Source organism: Acomys minous (assembly GCF_964271855.1).
Source record: "Acomys minous genome assembly, chromosome: 1".
NCBI classification, from domain to species: Eukaryota; Metazoa; Chordata; class Mammalia; order Rodentia; family Muridae; genus Acomys; species Acomys minous.
In genome coordinates, this window is record NC_140483.1 from 44001742 (window position 1) to 44022889 (window position 21148).

Sequence of the window (21148 nt, forward strand, 5' to 3'; positions counted from 1 at the left end):
GACTTCTTTCCTTCTTGTTTTTTGTTTGTTTGTTTGTTTGGTTGGTTGGAGACAGGGTTTTCCTGTGTAACCTTAGATTTCCTGAACTTTCTTTGCAGACCTGGCTATCCTCGAACTAACAGAGATCAGCCTGCCTTTGCCCCCAAGTGCTGGCATTACAGGCATATATCACTGTACCTTGACCTGGAACTCCTTTCTTTATAAAATTAATTGTTATAGATTAATAATCTGATTTATCAGGTAAAATTAAACATGAGTGTTTTGGGAACCATTAGCCATATAATAACAAGTGATTCTGTCATGATACCTGGCACCAAGCTATTTCTGTTTAAAGGAAGACAGAGAAATAAAGTTACATGTTTGTGAACACAATGAGGATCATATAGTTCTTTGTAAGCAAAATGTACTTCTTACAGAAATGTAACTGAAGTCATTATTAATGAGGTTCTATTAAAACCAGTGTATACATTTAATAACAATAAAGAGATCAAAAGCTTGTCTCTCTCTCTCTCTTTCTCTCTCTACTGTCAAGAAGCAAAATAAGACAAAACCAGAAAAGTTCCTGTTAATTCTTTGTTCAAATGGCCATTACTAAATATATACAGCCCATACATCTGCAAATGTAGGTTAGGACTACTGACCTCTGAGAAGACAGTGGCTTAGAATGAGGAAGTTATTGTCCAGTTGGTAATGATAATGGAAATCTACTTCATGCAGTTATTATAAAGGAAAATAATCATAACAGAAATTACTTCTATTGGTTTATGCAATTATTTTAATAGAAGTCTACAAAGTCTAGGGGTGTTAAAAATAAGTGTAATATATTATTTATACTCCTAATTATCATACTTTTAGACTTTTTCTTGTGAGCAAAACTTTAATTTGATAACTGTCTTCCAAACTGGGAAGAAAACTGACTGTATCAGCAGATGCTTGGATCCTGAGAGTCGTTTCTTTAATATGGGCTCTTCTGAACCTCCACTCCATTTGCAAATATATCACTATTTTAAAATTCTAGAAATTTTATTGAAGTTTGTTGACATAATGTGATTTTGATTAAAAAACAACCAGTCTTCTCTTGCACTGTTAAAAAGAAATTCTCAGAGGTGCTCAAAGTAGCTGGGCATTGAGATATCTGGAGTCTCAATACTTGGGAGACTGAAGAGAAAGGAGACTTCAAGCCCAACCCTAACCTGTCTCAAGAATAAAGAAGAAGAGGGATTCACTTAAATAATATATTTGCTTATTTTCTCTGATGATGATTTCACCTTTTAAGAAGTTCTGATGCTAGTAGCCACCCTCAGTAAAGCTAGATCTATTTTCCTACCTGATCCTGACCATTAGTGCATAACACTAAAGTCTGTCAAGTTCATGCTTATGATTTTAGCTGTTATGATTTGGATAACTTTCTAAATTAATTGATTTTGTTTGCTGTTATTAAGGGAGAAAGGATAGTTAACTAGTTAAGTCCCTCTGTGGCATACTTAGTGGAAACAGATCTATCAATATTTTATTAAGAGTTTTTTAAATTCTAATATTAATGACCAATTGTTCAAACATGAAAAATCCACTGAAAGTTTTTGATTATGGGCAATATTTACTCTTTGTCATTTCTAGGAAAATATTCCCTCAAAGCTAAATGTTTTCCTCTCCTTTTGCCTTATGTGAATTCAATTCAAATTAAATGGCATTCTGTTCACAACCCTTTAAATGGTGGACTGCACCATGTAAGAATGCTTGATTTCAAAAATTGCTGTTTGAGTTTTTTGCCTTGTTATTTTTTAAAGATTTTTTTTCAAGAAATAGCCATCATGTAATAGCAGACATATTAGTATGAAGACAACACCTTTCATTCACATGAATAACTAACTGCCACTTAGAAGAATCATGAAAAATTTATAGTCAATATCCCACTTATAGTAATAAAAAGATGGAATATATAACACTTCCTTTGAAGTGAAATTTGCTCTGGGACCAGCACAGATTTCCTACTGATCTCCTAAAAGTGCTAAACATCCTCATGCCACAACATACCTGTCCTGTTTTGTTTAAGCTTTCACTTTTCCTTTAAGACTGAAAAACACCTTTAGAAGAGCAGTTTGTTAGTGGCCTTACACCTGCATAGTTAGGGTGTCTGCTTTAAAGCATTAACTTGGTGACAGGTTCCCTCATTTAAATAGTTTGATTTTGAGACCCCAGCAAGCAGTGGTGGGCCTCTTGGAGAAGTGAGAATGCTCTTTAATTGGCTTCAAGAATGAAGAAGGAATGCAGTGCCTGGAGGCTCTCTGAAGACTGGAGAAAAAAATCCTGAAGCATATGAGGAGACTCTGGACTTCGATAGGGAATAAAATTTACCATAGGATTATGCAAATCAAAAATTGGAATGAAGTAGAAAAAAAGCAATGTAAGTTCTAATAGGATTTTCAAAACGAAGTGGCAAATATTAGTGGTACAGAATTGGTAAGAGGAACTGCTCTGAGGTGAAAGCTACAATGAAATCACTGGCAGATGTAGGGTAAGATGAAAAACTCCTATTACCATGATGGTTTCAAAGCACTAATGTTACCATGTATCAGGACAGGTGCACGAGGCTCCCATTTGTTAATATTTTACTAGACATCCCCAGGTGTTCAACTTTTACTATGACTAATATCCCTTACAGTATCTATATATTCATAATGATCTTAAAATCAAAAATAGAGAAAAGTAATTGGTTGTGCCTCAAATACTTAATTATGTTGAAATATCCAGATGCAGTTAGATTATTAATTCACAAAATGTTTTCTTTTTAGCAAGTAGATGATTGTTTTAATAGTACAACTTGTATTTGGGGAAATTAACTCTGATATACTCCAAAATGATGCATACTGTATGCTTTATTTCACCCTGTTTACAATTTCTCCCCTGTTTACAATTTTATTCTTCACTTAAGAACAACTACATGCTACATAATTTCAAATGGCTTTTCTCATTACAGTGTGGTTATTTTTAAAATTCAATTTGAACTAACTTAAGCCTAACTGACATTTAGATTGTCAGGACTTTAAGGAAGGCACATTTTTCACAGTGTTAATTTTACCTGAAAATTGTAAGAATATATTACCATTAAGTCAGCTATTAGATATGGAAATACATTCAATTAAATTTCTACACAGAAATCAACCAGATTTCAAGATAACTGAATTTAAATGAGATGGACTTGCCTTTGAAGTAACAGTTAACCTTTGTAAAGTCAGATCTCCTTGCATATAAATGTACACTCCTGTAAGACAAACTACGTTTTCATTAAACGTTGTTATCCAAATGTGTCATATGTACAGCTGTATCAAATCACATTAGTTACATGTATTCAAGGTTAATTTATACCACCTTATAAAATCTAGACAAAACATCAGGAGTATAATTATGCATTGCTGAATGATAGGGATATATTCTACAAAATGAGTTATTAGTTGATTTCACGTTATGCAAACATCAACATATATTTACATGTCAACAGTGTAGCCAGTATATACCAAAGCCACACAAAATAGTCAGGAGTCATATAATAGAAGTTTGTTTAATAATAAACTCAGAAAATGATATTGTTCACTTGACATTATTATCATTGGTTTGGAAGATAGTTTAGAATTTAACATCACTTGATTGCTGAGGCTGCAAGTTCAATTCTTCAACCCACAAATTGACTCACAATAGTTGATAACTCTAATTCCAGATGATCTGACATCTTCTGACTCTTCTGGCACTAGACATGCATATGATGAACATGCTGGAAAAAATCGAATCAGGGTTCACCTGAAAGAGGGAGTGGGGATGGAAAGTGGGATACAGAGATGCGAGAAATAATGAATCAAGTCAGGAAATTTCTGATCAAGATTCACTTTATTGCTGACTAGCAGGAACATATATAGAGCAAGGTCAATAAGACCTATTCCAATCTCACTCACCCTAGGCCCCCCCCCCAGGCAAGAATACAATAGCCTAAGTCGCTCCCTGTAGAACTTCCTAGTTCTCTGAGTAGTTCCCTGCAGTTGAGTAGAGAGTGGGGTCTGACTTTCACATGAACTCTGGTGCCTATATTTGACCACATCCCCTGGAGGGGGAGACCTGGTGGCACTCAGAGGAAGCATAGCAGGCTACCAAGAAGAGACTTGATACCCTATGAGCATATGCAGGGGGAGGAGGTCCCCCTCAGTCACAGTCATAGGGGAAGGGAAAAAGAGAAAAATGGGAGGGAGAGAGAAATGAGAGGATACAAGGGATGGGATAACCATTGAGATGTAATATGAATAAATTAATTTTAAAAAACTTCCTAGATCCTCTGTGTGGTTCCAAATTGGGACTTCCCTACTTCTTTCAAAGGTAAATAGTACAATGATAGCCTGGAACACAAAACCTCATGAGGCAAAGGTCAGTAACTCGAAGGTCACAGCATACAGCCTAAACACAGGATTTTTGACATGGAAGAATTTGGCATGGCTTCTTCCCACATTCATACAGACAAAACATCCATACACATAAAATAAATAAATATATATTTTTAAATTTTCATAACCTAGTAAGATCATAGGATTTTTGGATAAGTATGATATTCACACAATAACAAAATTATGTAATGACATATTTATCAAAATATTTTAATAAGCCTTTATATAATATATATATGTATATGATACAACCCATTGCTCACAGTGTAAAAATGAAAAAAAAAAAGACTAAATAAGAATGGATCTAAACTGTATAGAATTTCACAGAAATGTATAGTGGTGTGCTCTGGGCAAGTGTTTGCTGTCTAACTTCTTCTATCTCTGTGAAGCTTTTGTTAGGTGGGTATAATAAATTATTTCTTGTTTTTAAAATATCATGAATATTAAATTCAGCAAACACACACACATATATAACTATATAAAAATATATATGTATATATATATGCTGACCATGAATTTTGTGATCTCTAATTTCAGCCTTCTGCGTATTGGCATTACAGGCATGATAAACCATACATGATAATGTGTTGTTTATATTCAACATTTTTATAAGTATAAATATTTAATAATAAAACATGTACCACAGCAAATATTCAATTGCCATGTATTACGTAGGTAAATATACACACGTATTTATGACATATTTTTTATGACTTACAGTGCAGACATTTTCCAGCATCTCTAGAACATCAATTAATAATTTGCACAATAACAATGATAATTGTAGTATTATTATGTATTATTATGTTTTAGAAGTCGTGATTAGCTTTTTCATTGATGCAAAACTACTCAGAAAAATCAACATTGGAGCAACGCTTTATTTTGCCTCCTGTTTCAGAATTTCAAATCACAATCACTTGTCTCATATTATTAGCCTGTGCTGAGACAGAAGAAGAATGTAGTGGCTTAACACCGCACCATTTATACTGATATAGAAGCAGTGAGAAGTAGGAATTCGGTACAAGGCTAAAGGTACACCTTTATTTTATTTTATTATTTTTGTAAAGATTTATTTATTTATTTATTTATTTATTTATTATAATACAGTGCTCTGCCTTCATGTATACCTGCAGGCCAGAAGAAGGCATCAGATCTCATTATAAATGGTTGTGAGACACCATGTGGTTGCTGGGAATTGAACTCAGGACCTTTAGAAGAGCAGGCAGCGCTCCTAACCTCTGAGCCAACTCTCCAGCCCCCTACATCTTTATTTTTTTTTAAAAAATGTTTTATTTTTGACTATGTATAGTGGGAGAGTTATGGTCACATGAGTGCAGGTGCCTGCAGAGGACGGAGGAGGAAGTGGGATGTCCTGAGCTAGACTTTCATGTGACTGTGAGCTGCCTGATGTGTGTAATGGGAACTAACCTCAGGTTTTCTTGTGGATGTTTTTCACTGATAAGCCACGTCCACAGCAACAAAAACAAAAAGAGTATCTTTCTAGATATGTCTCAAATGACCTGCTTCCTCCAGTTAGTCCTGACCTTTTAGTTTACATGTACTGTCAACTGTTTTAAGAATACATTGAGGGACTATTTAATTTCTTGATTAAATCAAAGCCCTCAGAACTCAATCACTTCCCAAAACACATCTATAGGTAACCAACCCCTAAAGAGAGAGGCCTTTGAGAGCATTTTGTATTCAAACAATAACACTGGGTAATGAAAATTTTCAGCTCCATATTACTCATCTTTTAAAACCACTACTGAATGTTTGTGTTGCTGCCAAAAGGTGTTGTGGTGCATGACTCCAATTGATTCAATTTAAAACATGAGTATTATGGGTACAAAATATAAAATAATTTATATAATTTAAATTTATATGTGGAAAATAGATCACTAGGCATTATTATAAAAGACTGTAAAAACAAGAATGAGTAGCCTAAATGAAATCAAGCATTATCATTGCACATTAAAATTATTTTGAACATCAAGTTAATTTTAATAAAAGGAATACTGCATTTATATCATTCTTGCCCTCCCTCCCTCCGTTCTAAGTTTATATGTTCTTTAATTATTATTTTTGCATGAACATACACTTACACACACATACATATACACACCTACACACACACATACATACATACATACACACATACATACATACAAATACACACACAGACACACACACACACACACACATATATATAATTTATTGGTTAGATTCAGCATTACTGATGTATACATGTGTCCAATACTAACCACAAGAGAATGCATAACATATGTAAGTACTTGTTACTGGGAAAAGTAATTCTCCTTCTCTCATTCTTCATTGGATACCCTAGTTCTCCATTAATGAATTGGATCAGGTGGAATTTCCCTTGTTCACAACTGATATCAGGCAACTATAATATTGAGATTTCATCTTGCTAGTCATGTATGTGGAAATTTTTGTAGTCATCTGGCGGTTACAGTCTTTTCTGCCCCTTCTTTTATTTTCCCTCGGTCTTAGATGTAAGAATTACATTATAGATACATCAGTTAGGTTTAGAGATCCACAATCGTCTATTATACAAATTTTAGCCAAGTCTGGATCTCTGTAATAGTAACCATCTTGTTGATCTAATGTTCTCGGGGACTGTGCACACTTTCCTCATGTTCATTCAAATGCTGATTTCTCTACCCCACTATCTGATTTCATGCTGGATAACGCATTGTGATGTTTATTCTAAACATGACCCCATTTGTTCTCTGTATTGCCAATACAAGCCAACTAGCCATTGATGAGTAACAGAGAATAGGATGGGATATCTTGGTCCAGTGAGGGGTACAGAAAGAGCAGGAAGAACAGGAGGGATGCATGTGGAAAGGTCCAGGAAACACCAGGAGGAATGAGCCAGACCTAGGATATGAGTAAACAGCAAGTATAATGTGGGAAATCTGAATGGGATGAAAGTATACTAGCTTGGATGCTTAGGATGGAGTAATTATTGCTCAGTATTGTGCTCTGGGCTAATTAAATAGATCCTAGTCTCTCTGTGTGGTTATTTGGGCATAAAGCTGGCTAAGGAGTAGTAGCTGATGTATTAAAAATATATATTAAATATTAATAATCTTCCAACACCATCTGTTGCACAAATAAGTTCATTGCTGAGAATGTTACCGTAACTGTGAGTATAAGAATAAGGCTCTATAATATAGTTTAAAGTTATGTTATTTTAGGAACATGACAACTGTAGATCTCACTTAGAATCTATGACAAATACACTGTGGGCATATGACTAGGTTTATACTACCATGCATGATTTTTCAAACTGCTGTTAGTTACTCCCAAGTAAAAGTGTAACTATTGTACCATTGGAGACATAATGATGACCATTGGTGTGGTTTGCTGCCATTACTGGCTATTGATTGCTTTTTCTTCTCTTGGAAGCTTGCATAGCAGCCTTTGATACTGTGAGAGATGGTCTTCAAGGGGAGGAGCTACAAGTCTATTCTAGCCCAAATCCTCCAATTCCTGCATCCAAAGTGTGTGTGTGTGTGTGTGTGTGTGTGTGTGTGTGTGTGTGTGTGTGTGTTGCCTTTAGCAATAGGATTTTATCTTCAATCTGTGAGAAAACTAAGACAAGAGAAATGGTCCATATTGTCTTGGGAAACTCTTAGGTTTCTCTGACCAACAACTCAAGGGGAGATTCCCATGCTTGGTATTGAGGTTTTTTGCTAGAAAGAACATTGTTCTTTTTAGAAGCATCAACATCTTATGCGAAGCAAATCAATTTTATACACATGCATACATACATGCATACATGCACACAAGATATGTCTATATTAATGTATATATGCATTTAAAGTAAACTCATAAAAATGCTTTCCTACGGCTGTTTCAGACATTTTTAGTTACTTTGTTTTAATCTCTTCACCTCCTACTCTTCTTCTTTTTTCCTGTTTTTCGCTTCTTCCTGTTATCCGTTTGTAATTCCTGTGTCCTTCACATCTCTCCCAAAGCTCTTCTTTCCTCCCTCCAAGTATTTAGCTTTTCTACTTTCTTGTCTTCTATTTATAAACCACTGCTGAAGATAACTCAGATAAAACTGAGGACGTTGCCTTTGAACTGCCATTCTGCTGCTGGGTTCAAGACACTCCAAAGTTCTTGTGTAGGACAAATATAAGGGAAGATGATGCCAGGCAGAAAGTTGCAGTCTGATGAGGAAAATTATGTAGGCTATTACATAGGTAATTATACTTTTATTGTATGTTTACTATAGCAATTAGCAGAGCTAATAATCAGATTAATTTAAAGTGGGGTTATCATTACATTTTAAAATGATTAGCCTTTTATTTTAATACAATGTGTTGAATTATTCATTCTCCTACATACTCCGATATAAGGTTATCAGTTTTCTAAACAATTATGCATTTGTCACATTGCAATTACTCAGTGATCCATCCATCTATACTTTTGGCATATGGTCATTTAAAAAATATTTTTCATAATCGAATCTACTTCATTGAATTTTATATATTCTATTTATCCATCTGTTTTCATTTCAGATATATACCATTTGACACTATTTAAACTTATTCAGTATTGATATTTGGAATGGAATGTTTTCTATATTACCTAACTTTTTCTTAAGTATTCATATTCCTTTCTTCTTCCAGGCGAGTTATGCTTATTTTTAGACATTAAAAATGGGACTGTTATTTGACTTAAAGTTTATTTGGTGAATCATTTGTTAAAATTTTTCTTATTGAAATAGTACAGTTCTTTTAAATCAATATTATTTGCATCATTTATTCAAGTCTCTGTTTAATTTCTCTACATATATACATTATTTTATAAAAAGTATATGGAAAATAAAATTAGATATTAATACTGAGACTCAGAAAAATATATTATTATTGCTAAAGTTTTTTTTTCTTAAATTACTTTGTTGAGTTTAATACAACTAAACAAAGAGTGTCTAGTTCTCACTTGTCTGTTGGAGAAATAATATCTTATGTCTTGTGAATCTCAAAAATGAATTCCTCCTCTGATGAGGATCATCTGCCTGAGTGTCTGTCCAGTAAGAATAGAAGTAAATTTATAAAATCCTAACTGATTTCAGCTACCAGGCTTATGTCATAATTTTTGGTGGTATGCAAATCTCTAGTTGTTAGAATAAAACTAAACATAAAATGATGCATTTTCCATGTTGGGCTAATATCACATTATAAGGAAGTATATGCCATGTGTGTCTCTCTGGCTCTGGGTTAACTCAGGATGATCATTTCTAGTTCCATCCATTTGCCTGCAAAGTTCAAGATTTTTCTTGTTTTTAATTGCTGAGTAGTATTCCATAGTGTAGATGTACCACAGGTTCTGTATCCACTCTTTCACTGAGGGACATCTATGTTTTTTCCAGAGTCTGACTATTATGAATAAGGCTGCTATGAAGGTTGAGCAAATATTCTTATTGTATGGAGAAGCATCTTTCAGGTATATGCCAAGGAGTAGAATAGCTAGGTCTTCAGTAGCCCTATTCCCAATTTTCTGAGAAAGCACCAGATTGTTACACTTTCCTCACATTCTTCCCAGCATGTGCTGTCACTTGAGTTTTTTATCTCAGCCATTCTGTTGGGTGTATGATGGAATCTCAGAGTTGTTTTGATTTGCATTTCTCAGCTGTGATCATACGGTGGGGGAGGAGGTCCTTTTCTACTACAGGTCTAGGGGAGGGGAATAGGGTAAAAGAAGGAGAGAGGAAGGAACAGACAGATGCAAGTGAGGGGGATGACAACCGGAATGTTATCTGAATAAATTATTTAAAAATAAAAAGTATGTAAGAAAGTCATATCCCACTCTCCACTCAACTGTGGAGAATGTTCTGACCATTGGCTAGATCTGGGTAGGGGTTTAAAGTTTTACGGCCTGTATTGTCCTTGGCTGGTGCCTTAGTTTGAGCGGGACTCCTGGGCCCAAATCTGCCTATCATAATGTTCTACTTGTAGAGTGGAGAGTGGGATATGACTTTCTCACATACTCTGGTGCCTCACCTTTGACCATGTCCCCTGGAGGGGGATGCCTGGTGGCACTCAAAGGAAGGATAAAAGGTTACCAAGAAGAGACTTGATACCCTATGAGCATATACAGGGGAGGAAGTCCCCCTCAGGAACAGTCATAGGGGAGGGGAATAAGGAGAAAATGGGAGGGAGGGAAGAATGGGAGGATACAAGGGATAGGATAACAATTGAGATGTAACAAGAATAAATTAATAAAAAAAGGAAAAAAATAAAAATAAAAATTATGTATTTTCCAATACCTTCTTCTTCCTAGTTTTTCAATTGTGTTTGGGATTTTGCATAAAATTTATGCCATGAATGCATACATGCTAATCATATTGTAAAAAACCTCAGAACAGCAGCAGCAGCAACAGTAAAAATAAGAGAGCGTGACTCCATAAGCTTCAGTGTAAACAAGGCCAGCCTCAAGGGATTTTTTTTGCCTTTAACATCATAGCAACCTTATAACTTTCCTGTATTCTTAATGCTAAAGTGCAGTGGTGCCTCTATCACATTCAAGCAGCCTTAGTGTCAAAGTCTCATAGTTAATGAAATATCCACTGAAATACATGTTACCAAATTAAGGAGCAAAAATGTTTGAAAATTGTTATAAGGTAAAGCCTTAGTCAGTTTAAAGTTAAGCTTTGGTGGTTAAACTGCTGAGTCTGTGATAGTACAAAGAAAGCTAGTTCCTGGCAAAATACCTGATTTCCTGTTTCCATGGACAGAATTTCTTATTCAAGAATTTATGGACTTGACTTACCCACCCACAATCAAAGTAAATATATCTAGCAATTCACCTATGTAGCTTTAGAGTTTATGTGCAGATTCCCTAAAATCCCTTAACTATTCACACTATCTATGTTTTGCAAATACTCATAGCAAAAAGCATCACATTACAAAGAGAACCTGATTTGCTCACATGCATTTTCTCTTGCTTCTTTTATAACAGAATCAACAACTTTTTTCTTTACTTCATTTTATCTAACTGTACATTTAATCACTGTTGACACCTTTTCACCTTTTATGATTTATCCTCCAATTCAATTATATTTTTATTTTTTTAAATAAAATTATCCTGATTTCAACATTTTCAAGATCTCAATTCTGATACCTGTTGCCCTCTCCTTGACCCAATCTCAGAAGCTCACTAAGGTTCAGCAAATCTAGACCTTCCCTGAAAACACCTTTCCCCTTTAAAATATCACTATAATAAAACAATCTTTGAATTCCTCCTTAAATCTAACTTTTATTTTAGTATTGACATGACACAGTTATCCAACATAAATGTGCATCATTCTGTAACACAGCCCGTCTTTTATGGTCAGGAACAATGTGGAGGTATCTCCTTGAATTCAAATACTTGGGACCATTAAATATTTCATGTTTCTTATACTTTTGCTTAAAATAGTTCACTTACTGTCCATTTATTGCAAGATTGACTAATTCTCAAAAATAAATAATTTTATTTGTGGAAAGATGAAAATGGTTATGACAGTTTTATTTTCTTTCTCATGAAGACTCATATATCATTTTCCCAGCCCCACATACCTGTGCCATTTGTTGACTTCAAAACCAAGAAAGAACTGCTGATGAATATCTAGATCTTGTGAGATTTGACCAAGTATGTTTTAAATTTCTCTGAATTAAAATATTCTTTCCTAGGGAGAAAAGGAAGCTAATTTAACATATTAGGCTCAGGAACTTCCCAAAAGTTATAAGATTCAGGTAACACACATAATGCCCAGATTCAAATGACCCTGTCCTCAATCCCTTACAACCATTAAAGATTCTTGGGAAGGCATGGTGAGGACCAAGACCCTCTGCTCAGATGTAGTAGACAGGCAGCACAGTCTTCTTGTGGGTTCCATAATATAGGGAGTAGGGCCTACTTCTGATATATACTCTGGCCCCCAGACCTTGATTACTTCCTCCTGGCCTTGGCAAGCCACAGGAGAAGAGGATACAGGCAGTACAGATGAGACTTGGTAGGCAGAAGTCAGATGTTAAGGAAGGAGGGCTTCCCTTTGTGTGGACTAGGGAAGGGACGGAGGGGGAATGTGGAAAGAAGGGTGGGACCTAGAGGTGACAAGGGAAGGGAGTACGATTGAGATGTAAAATGAAAAAATTAAAAATTAAAAGTTTTAAAAATCATATTCATTTGCATTCACATACACATACACATTCACATATACCACATAAATGTGTAATGTCTTTGTTTTCTATGAACTTCAAGATTAAACACATGGACACAAAGAATAATAATTATTTCTCATATATGGAAATTCTATGCCTTTATATTTCTTAATTGTGAATATTGGTGTAATTGACATATATATTTTGAAAAAAATATGTAAATATACTTATATTAAAAAAGAGTAATAAGAAATAGAGACATGTGGAATAATGTGGTGGTTCTAAATGCCTTTCTATTTTATCCTAATACAAATTTCAAATGTTGTATTATTCATAAAAGTTATTAAGAGTTTAAGCACTAGCAATAATAATCCTAGATAGGAAGTAAAATTGGAAAGTTACACTAGGAATTAAGCATTAAATAATTGAAACAAAATTTTTGAAGAAAAAAGTGGAAGGGATGGATCCATGAAAAAGCTGGTGTGTATGCAGGAAAGCCTTAGTTCTGACTGGCCATAGTGAATATTGAAAAAACTTACTGGGATAAATGGCTTTTATATATCATAAGTGTTTTATTTCTCAAATCATGAAATTCATTGACTTTTTATTTCTAAGATGGCCGAGGGCTAGAGAGTAGAGTCAGTGGATAAGGGCACCTGCTAGCAAGCCCCACAACCTGAGCTTGATCTCCAGGCGCCACATGGTGGGAGGACATCAAGTTGTCTATGGAAATATATATATATATATATATATATATATATATATATATATATATATATATATATATATATATATATGTAAAACACTGACACAGACACTCATTCACATAAAATAAGTAAAAATCCAATGAAATTATATTTTAAAATATAATTGAAACAATAACATACCCATATGTAAAATGCCACAAGAAAATGTGCATTTTATGGTCTATTATGCATAAAGAAATTCACATTAAAATACATGTTTAGAAATTTTGAAATTTAATATCCAGAATCACATGGCTTTGAAGAAATCTGGGAATATCAATCTTGTCGACACACTGGCCTGGAGAAAAAACTTTGATGTGTTTGACAGATCACTACTGTTGGAATTCTTCCCAGACTACTCTGCTTTGAATTTGAATCTAGTCTAAATTTGTGGATGTCTGACCTTACCTACATACTTGCAACTAGGTAGAAATGAATTGATACTGTTTTACAGGGTGATTTGAAAAATATGTAGATTAAACAGTCGAATATTGCTGACAATTTATTCTGTAATATTCATATTGTCATTCAGATGAATAACACTAGTGAAGTATGTAGATTATCCTAAGATAAGTAGAATAGTTTAAGGAGCTTGCAGAATCTCATTTTGGAAGGCCCATGACTACAATTGCTGTTAGATGCATCTGAAGTATGTATGAATATGATATTTTACCCTATACTGACAGAAATTAAAGATGATTAATGATTCCACTCTCAATTTTTACTTCTTCCCCTTCCTTTAGATACATGCCATCATGTAAGGATAAGGAAAACATCATACTTCTTACAAAAATAAGTATAAATTGCAAATAAAATTTTATTGGGATTCTGGGAATAGTGTAGGGAAAATGCATCTAGAAATATGTTATACCAAAATATTGAGTCCTTCTTAAATGTAGAGTATCTCTATTTATGTTATAGAAACTTTTAATGTAATATCAGCTTAGCATGTGGAATATAATTATATGAAAAATAATTGGCTTTAGGAAGTTGTCTCATGTGCCAGTGAGTTCACGGCTCTTCCCCACTTCTTCTAAGAGATTTAGTGTGTCTTGTTTTATGTTGAACAGCTCAGGCTCTAAGGTCAACAAATAATAAATGGGACATCATCAAACTGAAAAACTTCTGTAAGGCAAAGGACACTGTAAACAGAATAAAACAGCCTGCAGACTAGGGAAAGATCTTCATCAACCCTACATCTGACAAAAAGCTAATAACCAAAATATATAAAGAACTCAAGAAATTAAATGCCACCAAACACCAAACCAAATAACCCAATTTAAAAAAATGGTGTACAGTGCTAAACAGAAATTTTCAACAGAGGAGTATCAAATGGCTGAGAAAAACTTAAAGAAATGCTCAACATCCCTAGTTATGTGGGAAATGCAACTCAAAATGACAGTGAGATTCCATCATACACCTATCTGAATGGCTAAGTTCAAAAACTCGGGTGACAGCACATGCTGGCGAGCATGTGCAGAAAGGGGAACACTCATCCATTGCTGGTGGGAGTGCAAACTTATACAAACTCTTTGGAAATCAATTTAGTGCTTTCTCAGAAATATGGTAATATCTCTACCTCAGTGCCCAGCCATACCTCTCCTGGGGATATACCCAAAAGTTGCTCCATCATATAACAAGGATATTTGCTCAACTATGTTCATAGCAGCTTTATTCATAATAGTCAGAATCTGGAAACAACCTAGATATCCCTCAAATGAAGAATGGATAAAGAGTGTTTTCCATTTACACAATGGAATACTATTCAGCTATCAAAAACAAGGAAAAATTGAAATTTGCAGGCAAATGGATGAAACTAGAAATGATCATCCTGAATGAGGTAACCCAGAGCAGTAAGCCCTGCATGGTATATATTCACTTATACTTGGATATTAGCTCATCATAGATGTATTCTGGGAGACTCTACCCAGCAGGGATCAGGACAGATACTGGGACTTACAGCTAGACTCATGGGAAGTGCTGAGATTTGTATGGAAGACTTGGGGGAAGGAAGGATTGGGACAGGGTATCAAGGAACCTATCAAAGCTGACAGATCTGGATCCAGAGGATCTGCACAAACTGATGCACCAACCAAGGACATTGGAAGCAGAGAAGTTAGATCCCCTATTCAGATGTAGCTGACAGACAGCTTATTCCCCACGTGAGTAAAGGAGGAGGAACTGGGCATTGCCTCTAACAGAAACATTGGTGCCTGGGATTTGACCTCTGCCTCTTGGCTGAGAGGTACTTTGGAAACACTGAGGAAGGGGTTGCAGGCTATCCAGATGATACCCTTTAGGATATAGTCAGTCATTAAAGGTGTAGGACCTCACCTGTCAGAAGTCTAAGGGAGGGTGGGAACAGGAGGATAACAGCAGAAGGAGGGGATTACAATCAGGATGTAATGTGAATAAATTACACATTTTTGTTTTATTTATTCATTTTACACATATATTTATATTACTACACATATACAATATGCTACATATAGCAAGAACAATGACAAAACGATTAATAATTATATAAATGTTACATTCTTAGTATTTTGGCTATTTGTATTCCGCAACCTTGAAGAAAACATCTCTATATTGTAGAGTCTAAAATTCTGAATTTAGGTCAATATATATCATATCTAATCTCTATCAAATTTAAACATCTATCAGACCTAAACACATCTTAACCCATAAACAACTAAGCTTAATTGTGAAATTAAACCTTCTGGTCTTCAACTCCATCAGGGACTTGAGAAGGAACAAAATTAATTACTTGAGTAAACAGGAAGTTCTGGTTGGCAGCTTCCATAATGAAAAACAAATGACAGAAACAGTTTGCTGTCTAAAGAATCACCCAAAACTCTCTATAACGTTGGAGCATCATCTTCAGTTATCTGGCCCAATGTGTCTGACAGAGATATTTCCTTGGCGAGAACAATTGAAGTCTTGCTTATGCTGTCTTGGCCGAGTTTGGCCATCTAGTCTGCCTGCATCAAAGCTTGCCCTGTTTTAGGCAGAATTCTGTCTGTGGCAATAATGAGGACAGTTTCCACGGTGGCTGTTTTGCCACATTTGAAACCCTCTCTGTAAGGAGGTTCCTTCTTGCTTGTCATGTTTTTTGAAGTAGGCAGGGCGTTGCCTGTCTTATGTCAAAGAATCTTTAAAATAGTAACATCATCTTTAAATGCCATATTCTGTAAGTCTCTGAGGTATTTGAAGACTATCTATTTTACCTTATCTAACTCTAGAAACATATCTATCTGTTAAACCTAGGATGTATATTCTTGTGATGAAATAGTAATTGACATGACCATGATTTGACCAATTAACTATTAACTTGCATAACAATTATTCTAAACAGCTGGATTAGCACTTTCAAAGTATTATAAGTAAATTTTGTACTATAGTTGAATTGTATAGGTACAAAACCTCATATTAGGGTAAAATATATATATGATGTATGTAACAAATAATCTTAAATTTGTATTTTATACTAGTGTATTCAAATTAAAATTATTTTGCATCAATATATGCAGCTCTATATCAATGAATTAAAAATAACCTGATTGGTAACAATTAAGGCCTTAAGTTGAGAAATAGACTTAATAATCTACTTTTTGTCTTATTATCCCACTCTATTTCTATGTTTCCCCTTCTTTCTAATCAACTCCTATTTATATACTTAAGAAAGGAAGATAAAGGAAAACAAAGATGCCCCTGAGTCCAACCTTGTTTTCTCTCGGCATAAGACCAATAATAACTTATAACCAACTCCCAGTGAAAATAAATATCTATAGCCCTAGACAGCAACCAAAAACCTACCCAACTTCCCTTAAGGGAAATGGCAGATCATTCTCTTAGGGTTTGTTCCAGCTGATTTGGGATGAATAATACCATTGTAGGTACCCAAATAAAATTGGGGAGACTGGTCAAACGAGAAAGAATAGCATTTATGGTCCAGGTCTAAATGTTGAGAAATTCCCGTCTTAATAGAAATTATGTGTGGAACAGTCTGAAATGCTGGACAAATTAGTGGAAACTGCAGAGCAGGCATTAGTTTGGCCTCAGCCCACCTGAGTAACCTAGAATGTACCCTTGCTCCAGGGTCTGGCCACAGCTAGTCTGGTGGGAATGTAGCTTCTGGCTACCAGGACACAGAGAGATAGCTGGAGAGTGCTAAAATGCCAGTATCTGGGGGTTGCTGGACTACAGAGGATTCCACAGACTAGAAAACAGTCTGACCTCACCTTAGGTCCTCAGGGCAATTCACAGAAAGTTCCCAGGCCCTTGCATGCATGCCTGCCATGGATCAACTGGCATGAACACAATCGCTGATCTCAAGAGCCCAGAGTGATTTGTGGGCTCCTAAAGCACTAGGGCTGCACATTGCACTCCAACCATGGGAGGAAAGCAGGCCCACTGGAGCAGCTCTCTGCTCAGATAGATTTCTGCCTACTGCCCAGCTCACTTGCTTCAAAATCATGCAGCCAATAGATAGAGTGGTCTCAAAGGTGGTGCCAGACCTCCCTAGGCCATAATCAGGGAGCCATCAGAGTCAGGGACCTCAGCAGAAGTGAGTGGGGCTCAGGACCTAATCCCCATAGTCTATTTCTACCTCCAAACTCTCTGACCATCAGAGAAGACCAAACCATCTAACACTAGAGACATCACAATGGGAAGAGATCAGCATAAGACCACAAGCAACAATTCCCAGGACCTCTTGATGACACCAGAAACCATCAGTCCCACCACCACAAACACTGTAGATCCTATCACATCAGACACACAGGAGAAAGATTTTGAATCTGAGGTGATGAAAATGATAGGGGCCGTAAGGGAGGAAAAATAAATCCCTCCAACTATAACAGGATACCCAAATAGAGAGAAGAAAGAAATTACAACTAAATAGAACAAAGAAATGAAGAAAAGGATTCAAGACTTAAAAATTTAGATAGAAGCAATAAACAAGACACAATCTGAAACAATTCTGGAAATGGAAAACCTAGGGGAGAGGACAGAGAGACATAAGCATCACCAACAGAATTCAAGAGATGGAAGAAAGAATCTCAGGGATAGAAGATATGACTGAACAAATTGATACAACTGTCAAAGAAAATGTATATATATATGCTATAAAATCAAGCAGACCCACTCAATTATTTTTTATCCAGTTGGCTAGTACTTGCCCAATATTCAGTGCCTAGAACCATTTGTATTTGTGAACATTTATTATGGGCCGGCAAGTTGGATTAGCATATAAAAGCTTTTCCCACAGGATTCCTAAAACCTGAGTTTGATCCTCAGAACCTACTGTAAAAAGAAAGACCCTCCTCTGACTTTTCAAGACAGATGATTTTTCCATTTGCACACCACAGAGCAACTGCCAATAAAAAATTAAAAATGCAATGCTCACAATATAATAAGTCAGTGTCACCTGTGTATCTAGCTAGCAAGGTGCAACTCAAGTTCATTATCTGCTTTTAATATGTATTCCTTAAAATATAAAAAAAATAAACTCCTTCATAAATTGCTAATGTAGATAAAAAAAGAGAATGGGAGTCATGCAATAGCTAATTGATATATTAGCTTTCATTTACCGCAAATAAACTCTATTGAGAAATAATGAGAACACATTGATTTTGTTTTATGAAATATTTTATAGTTAACTGTTTTTAATCATCTGATTCTATTCATAAAATTTAGTTTCTTATGCTTTCATTCTATTTGCTGTAAGTACTTAAGAAACAATTTTATCATTTGATATTCAAGTGGTAGTACATTTGAAATATGTAAAACACAAGCGGCATTCTATTCCAAGAGCAGTGACAAAATGTCATTTATCGACAGCATAAGTATGTGCGAATACCAAAAAGAATTAAAATACATTAAATGTCTTATATGAGGATTTTCTGGTTCAAACACTAACTATCTAGCCATATTCTAACAGAGGAAAGTGAACAAATTTCTTGCCAGTTTCATGAGGTCAAAAATAATGATGACAGAACTAGCACGAGATACCTACAGTTTACCAATTAATACTTTTCCATTTAGAATTACTTTTCAACTGATCATATTGGGGATTATGCATTTGGGATAAACATGCAGACAAAACGCATAAAGATCCTTGATTTGACTGTTTAAAGTTTCTATTAAAATTAAGGGATTACTTGATATGTGTAGATTTCAACATAAGAAAATGGTGGGCATATTAAATGAGAGGTATCGTTGCTATTTAACATTTAATTTAGTATTGTCTTTCTTCTGTGTATCTTTGTTGTATGACCATGTAATGCTATTTGTGTGATATAAATTATGATGGCTGATAATAAAATACATATGTGTAATATTAAGTGTAATGCTTATGTTATTCTGCCTCTGTAGTGAGGCTCACTTTTAATGATATTTGATACAATAGAATGGGTATTAGAATAATAAAAATATCCCATAAATCATAGATTTCTTTGTAAAATAACATAATTTCAGTCAAGGGACATGGCTCAGTATGTTAAGGTGCTTTGCACCAGGCAAGATGATATGAATTCAATGCTGTGACCCAGAGAGAAGATATAGAGCAAACAAATATCCTCCAAGTTGTTTTCTGATAACATGTTTGCCGAGGTAGGCTTGCTGCCACTGCTAACAATAATAATGTAATATACAATTAAAATAATAAAATGATTTCAAATATCTAGGATTAAAAATTTTTGTATAACAACAGAAATCATAATGCAAATAGAATGAGTATAATCAAACCCATACCTTTGTTCAGAGCATTTCACTGTTGGTTACATGTTTTGTTAGAAATATTTTTGTTGTACCCACCATCATGAGACGTCAAGTGGCTTAAGTTCCTTGACTTCAAATTTTTCTCATCTACCTGCAGTATTTTTCCTTTTGTTTTAAGCTTATTTATAGAAATGTATGTGTACTCAATCTACCTATATCAAATTCAAGCTATTCCTTCTTACTAAGCTTATTGTTCTTGGTTAATAATTTCCACGTTAATCTGTGTTTTAATTTAGTTCACTCAAAATAAATAGTTAAGTTACTTATTAGAAAAGTTTTCTAGTTTCTTCTCTGTTGCTACCATAAAATACTCTTACAAAAGGGAACTCCAGAAGAAAGGATTTATTTCAGCTCAAAAAGATCTGGAGGCTTCTAATCGCATTAAATCCACACTCCACGGCAGAGAGAAAGAAATGTATTCATGTCACTGCACTTAGCTTACAGTGTTTATTCTTACACAATTCAGGACACAAATCTGGGGAGAGATGCCATCAGCTTTTAGGTTGGCACCATATCAGTTAGCATTAAGAAGACAATCCTCTACAGATATCCCTTTGGGACAACATGCTCTTGACAATCTGTCATTGAAACTCTTTTCTCTGTGATTCTAAATATGTCAACCACCATCAAAAGTCCCATTCATATCAATACTTTTAAATTGCTCACGTGAAATATATGATACACGATTTAAAAATCTACCAGATTCATGTAAGAATGACATAGAAAAGTTTGATTAAGGTGAAAATTTTAAACTCAAAATAGCTTAAAGTTTGTAGTGAAAAAGCAAGTCCACACAAATATCAGCACTAAGAATATTAAATAGTGCTGCAACATTTCTACTTACACTATTATTTTGAGAAAATAAATGTAAGAAATCACATTGAATATGTACATTGTAGAACACAAAGATGAGGTTCACAAATCACTTTAAAAGATGCCTGTTTCATGCTTCAGACTTCTAGTATTTATTAGAAATATATTAAAAGTCATACAAGGATATAGACATGCATACAAAACA